The following is a 6,814-nucleotide window of genomic DNA, read 5'->3' as shown; positions in this document are numbered from 1 at the left end:
TCTGTATACACCAGGAGTGTAAGTAGTAGCAGTAGTTGTAGCTGTAGCATAGAGGATGTAAAGAAGAAGAAGGGTACTAATGAAATTCGCTGGCGCAATGAGAAGTGCTCCCTAAGGAAGAATTTTTCATTTCTGCACCAAGAAGGTTCTTTTCTCAGAGTTATTCTCATTGAGTTTGTAAAAAAATCGTGGCTCTCTCTGTATCAACCGATCGCCTAATTACTTCGCACTTTACCACCTTCCCAATAAACAAACCGAACAGCAAAGCAACAATCAATTTACTTTACTTTTATTTATTTATTCAGTCTATTTCGCAAAGAGAAAATAATCGCATGAATAAATAACACGTTTCTAGCAATGTGACGCAGTTGTTTCCCGAAGGAAATTAGAAACATCTCGCCTCCCACCCTAGCGATATACACTCGCTTCTCCAGTCACAAATGTAATATTCAAGGAATAATCCTGCTCTAAACTTTTTTATTTTATTGCCGTATCCATGAGACAAACTGTTTAAATTATTATTTTATTGTTAAGCTTCTACAGTCTTGAGATTAAATCGGAATATTGGTTTTTCGATCACAAGAATTTTCATCAGTAACAAAATATCTTTTATTTTTCTACACATATGTGAAAATATGTGTTTTTTATTTTTTTTAAAAAAATGTTTGCTGCGAGCGTGTATATACAAACGTCAGCCAATAAACAGAAAATCAACTTGACGACGTCCAAGGCAATTTATTTTTTTGCTCGTCTTAGCGGCTCGCAAATCATTTTGCCCATTAGACCACGTGGGTGGAGATATCGGGCTTGAAAAAGGGCAAAGAGACAAGCAGGGTATAGGGAGAATTCGTGGCCTCTACACACTACATAGACTTTCAGTGTTAGTACTAGTGTAGCCCTAACATCAACAATAACAATACACATTAAAAACCCAATGGTACCTTCACTGAGGAAGATCCAACGTGAGCATCAGCATGGATATGAGTCCAATGATGCACATGTGAGCCAAAGTGAGCAAGACAAGGGCCTCATACAGACACACTGTATACATATAGATATATATTATATACCCCTTATAGCTGGAGATCTCTGTCCAGTCCAAGTCTATATTCTTCCTCTCAACCTTATTCTTCACTTGGCTCCCATACACGCCCGCGCACTCATACTCATCGTCGCCGGATAATGGAGTGGGCGGATACGCCAAGATACCAACTGATGGCACAGCATACGGACAGGAACCTGACCGGTCCAACAACGAACTGCCAACGAGAACCGCCACTCAAGACTGGACCATTAAATTCTTACCATCCCGAGTCAAAGAGTTGTTATATATTTTTGTCTCGACATAACAATTCTATCCCAAGTTGTTGTGTGTTAAGACATAAATATACATTCAACGTTAAGTGTCAAGCATTCAGTTGGACTTGATCCTTGATGTCACTTGTATTGGTCCTTGATAGGACTTCAAAGCATCTGAGTTCCTCGACAACCTCCAATCGTGTCAACCCTCGCGACAGAGGAGGACCCTCCCCTGTCGCGAGGACCCTCATTGGTTCGAAAATTTTAATAACCCCCTCACGGATAGGCCGCTGGATTACGCATGTCCAAAGGAGTTTAGATGTCACCAGCGTGCGCGACACGCGACTCGACATCCACTGGTCGAAGAAGCACACCTATCTCCTCACCTATAATCCCTTTTTGTCCCCAACTTCCCATCGCGCAGGCTCAAAAAGAAGTCTTTGATGTGGATTATTATTTATAAAAAATTCAAATCTTAATTTTTAATCAAGCAAAACAACGATAATTAAACTTGATATATACTTATAGGTATAATAAAATTGTTGGCAAGCAAAATGTATCAAAACTTAAAAAAAAAAAAAAGGATTTACAATATGATTAATGATAGAAAACTGTCTGGAGAAATGCTCAGAAATGAAAGGATGATATTTTAGCCATCTTCGAAGATGACGTTGAGATCAATAGATTTGAGAGTGAGTGATAAAGATTTTTCATGTGAGCACATATATTTCTTGCACTTACATAAGACGTATCATTGTAGCCGGAGGATCGGTAACGCGTCTCGTGGGACCAAACGAAAGATGGATCTGCGAATAGATCTGGGTGTGATGGCTCGGTCTATATATAGAGTTCGAGTACGGCAATCGCAGAAGAGTCTGGACAGACGAAAAAAAAAGGAGACACAAGTAAAGACCAAGACTAAGATTCGCTGGTGAGCCAAATAAACGAGTGCTAGTGCCTGTGTATGAGGGCGAACTCGCGGAGCAAAAGCGGCAAAAGGGAAGACGAGGTGGATGAGGTGACCCCGGGACTATACGGCAGTCGCCAGAAGATCGATACTGAAGAGGCGCGCGGCGGCTCTTGTCTCCGTACTCCGTACTCCGTACTCCGGGCTGCCATTGGTCATAGAGCTGCAGCAGCTAGACGCTCCTTGCCTTACCCTTACCACCCTAAACTTTATCCTCATCCTCATCCTTATCCTCATCCTCATTCTCATCCTTCCACCCCCCAGGCGAGCAACCAAGAGTCCTCACTACTCTCGACCATCGTTCTCTATCTCTCCTCTCATCCCTCGCTTTCCACCCCTTCACTTCCTACCTCAGTTCGTCCTCGACGTCGTCGTTACAATCCCGCCCATGCACTCTCTAAAAGTACCTCTCTGCTCTCAGATTTACGTTATTTTTAACGCTAACTTTAAATTGTGGAAAATTTGAAAAAAATATAATTTTATAAGTTTAAAAAATTATACAACTTTTTTTGCTTCTTATTAAAAACCAATCCTCAAAATTTTTTTTTGAATAATAGACGAGATGAATTTTCTTGCTCGAGTCAAGTGAAGCAAAAAAAACGCAATACCAGTGACTAAGTCCATGTGGAAACGCAGAAGTTGATGGCAAAATAATGACAAAAGATCATAGGAGTTGATATGATGCGAAAAGAGACATGTGTGCCGGTATGCAGGAGATTACATTGTCTCGATTCTTATTATGGAAGCGAGACAACCGTATTATATGCACATAGATAAAATGAAACGGAACAGTCCCACGATGACTGTCAACGGTGAAGAAATAAATAGAGAATGAGAATAGAATAAGAGGGAGCAGGGAAGAAATTAAAACCCGGGATAGGATGGAATAAACGTTATCCAACATACAGCGAGTTAGTAAGTAGAGGAATAACTAAATAACGTTTTCCCGTTGATGAGGACAACTACCATACCATGGACTAACAACTGGGTGTCTCGTATCTCGTATGTCTTGTTACCTTTGGTATTTTATATTATCCTCTCTCATTTCCTCACTCTGTGTCTTATATTAGCTTCTAAAGGCACCAGCAGCTCACCGGTTATTCTCGTGCCATGCCTTATACCCTTGCCTCGGAAGTTACTTCTGAATATGGATGAACTTCTTGAGTCAACGGACACACTCTCATGCTCACGGGCGGAGACATAATTGCCTTAATTAACGCTAATATGTTAAATCGCGACGGTTTCCCTTTGTCCAAGACCCCTGTACTGGAATTCGTCCATCACTGAGAGTTTTAGTGTGGAAGAATTCACCTGCGATTTATATATAAATATATATATTTATATTACATGTATGACGAGTACAAAAAGACATTCTTTTCTTCAACCATTTCTTGCTCCATGTACAGAAGACATTTTTACTTTATTTATATTATAAATCTGGTTGTAAAGAAGACAGCAATTCACTGAAGAAATATTAAGTGAGAGCTAATGTATGAAATATACATACATGGTCGATGAATTAATCCGAGTCATAGTTGGAGTCAGTCAACGTCATAAACCCGCTGAAAGTCGTGAATACGAGGATAAGAAGTGAGTTCTGGACTTGGTCGGTTCTTCTCTTTCTTACATTCAACATTGTATTGTATATGTTTATATTATGTTATGTTATATGTAATAGAGTGTAGAGCTGAGAGGGTACCTCGAACTGCGTTGAGGAATGCAGATACATAAATTCATGAGCGTAGTAACAACCCAGTGACGCCACGCTAGCTTCCGTGCCGGTGTGGCCGCGCGCCGTGGCGGCAATCGTCGTATTCATGAACCGACACGGTAATTAGGGACACTAGCTACTCGCCTCGCAACCGGAAGTCGACTCAAGAATCCTCCCCTCACTCAAGAAGCTACGCGGGGAGAATATTCGCCGGAACCACTTATGCATTCCGTTTCGTCTATAAGAAAACTGTTCTGACTTACAATTTACAATTACGATTTCAGTTCCTGACCAATTTGAATCAAAGATATGGTTCGATATTTTTTTGACGGACGTTGTTGTTCTAATTTTAACGAACTTGTTAGTGACTTTTATCATCAACATAATAATTTATTAAAAATTTGATTATGAATAAATTTAAATCGATAAAAAAATCCATTAAGTTTTTCCTGTATTTACTAATATTTCTGGCAACTTTTACATTTTTTTTCTATCGGAAAAAATCTAATTAGAATTCTTACGAGAATTTAAAAATAAAAATACCTAAATTGGTTTAGCCTCTCTCAATTGATCCTCTTACTTACGAGCACCATTAAATTTTTATTTATATCCATGGAAAACTAGATAAATAAAAATCACTCGTTAAAGTGTAAAAACCAAATAAATACAAGACACATTACCCGAGGTAGTAAGCCAATTATTCGTGTGGCTTGGCCCAGAGGCAATGATACCCTAGGCTCTGTATAATTTCGTAGCCAGTTGTAAGGTACGAGGGATTTTTAATGAAGATATAACCGACGCGAGACATCTTTACGTCCGTGGATCTGCGTAAGTACCGAGTACCGCTACCCGTCGAATAAAATTATCGCGTAATATAAATATTATTTGAATAATAAATAACATATAAAAGTACAAAGAAACAAAGAAACTTATGAATGCAAATATATAAATAAATAAATAAGGATTTTTTATTATCAATTATAACTGTAAGCCCTGGACTTAAATCAAACTATAAATAATAATGGGAGTAATAAAGTGAAATAATAATTAGTAATCCCTACAATTATCGCAAAACAATTGCCAAAGTGTATTGATGCAAAGGAAACAATGACGAGTTAATGGTATAGTTTAATTGTTTAATTGTCAGAGAACTAAACAAAGCTTAAATTTATTTATTAAAGAGAGAATCGCATTACTCACGGAAGTGAATCAAATAAATAAAATAAAAGTATATATAACATATATACCACGCCCACAATCTGCAATTCGCTTGATTTCCGAGTGCAGCTACAGGTATTTATACACACATTGTATTATAATCCTATTATGGACATAATTTTTTCCGTGGCAAATTTTAAATATTTCCCGCGGGTTTTTTTATATTTTTATTCATCACCTTATTCTCTCGGTGATGTACGAATTCCACTTAAATAATACGCACATCATTGCGGTGTCGATCAAAAATTATCCATGTATATTTATAAAATATCGCATACAATAGAATGCTGTTATGTATAATAGCAAGAATTTTATTTAAAAGGTTGTCGAGACGCGCGAAAGCACCTAAAATTACCCGTAACGTATTTTTCCATTAGGCGAAATGTGTCCGGGTTAAGTTTTTGTAAATTATGGGTCTTACTTATCGTGTACAAGAGCACCGACGAGAGGTCGAGAGCCCGGGTTTTTAAAATAAAAATTACCTTCGAGACCTTACATAAAATATTGCTAAATAAATGTTTTTTCCTTCTATTTTTTTTTTTTTTTTTTTTTTTTTTTTTTACATTAAAGACTTTTAAGACTTTGAACGCACTATACTTTCTACGCTGTACCAAAAGAGTCATCCGAGTAATTTAATGATAATAAAAAACAAAATCTGATGATAGAGGCCCGGGGTTAACGAGGCGGTCCCAGGGGATGCATCAAACGTGGCAAGGGAGGAAAAAACCGTCGAACGATAGACCCATTAAAAGTTGGCGACCTGGGGTGTCCTGACGGTAATCGTGGGAGCCAGAAGGGGCTACCATCTCTTTGCTCCTAACTTGTAAGTGAGCTGCAAATGTCGTTAGGGTACATTGGAGCTGTCTGAGAAAAAAAAATATAAATTATATCGTTCATGTACTTTTGGGGTGATTAGCGTTTTTAATATCACGCCGGGTGTCTTTTAATTTCCCAGTCCCGGCCAGAAAAAAATTTTTTTCTCTTAATGCAGTCTAAGCATAAAATAAGAAAAACATTTAGCAGACCTAAAAGGATTCGTCAATAATTTTTTACAATTATTGCGCCGCTGAAGGGTTGATGAGAAATTTTAAACAAAAAAAAATAAACCAGTCTTGTCGATGGAAATTACATAATCATAGTGATAATAAATCACGGTGACATTTATCTCAATTTAACGATTACTTAATTATTTTCTTGGCATTTGAAGAAGATGTACTTATTACTTGAAATAAAAGTCCCGAGGTAAGCGCGATGGGACAAAAAAGCGTTCTTTGTTTTTGCTTTGCAGAGACAGAGCACGAGAGAAAGATATCGAGGACATTGCTGGTGCATGGGCACAAAATAAACGCGAGCCCCTTTTGCGGTAAGTGTATCTAATTAGCCCGACGTTTACGTCAACGTTTACAATGATTTACAACGAAATTATGCCATGGACCTCGGCCGTAGCTCGAGCAGAAAGAGTAAAGAGCCGCGGCAAACTTTGCTAAAAACTACGAGACCATTTGGTCATTTATCATACAACGGGCGTCCCGACGATGCCCCGAGGGTGCAGATAGTAGAAAGGAAAAGAGAAAAGATGAGAAGGAATATTATCCATTGCCCAGACTAATCGCGTTCGA

The sequence above is a fragment of the Cotesia typhae genome, unplaced genomic scaffold (genome assembly GCF_013202065.1).
Source record: "Cotesia typhae breed Kobodo isofemale line unplaced genomic scaffold, CoteBio_Ctyphae contig_123, whole genome shotgun sequence".
NCBI classification, from domain to species: Eukaryota; Metazoa; Arthropoda; class Insecta; order Hymenoptera; family Braconidae; genus Cotesia; species Cotesia typhae.
This window is presented reverse-complemented; position numbering follows the sequence as displayed.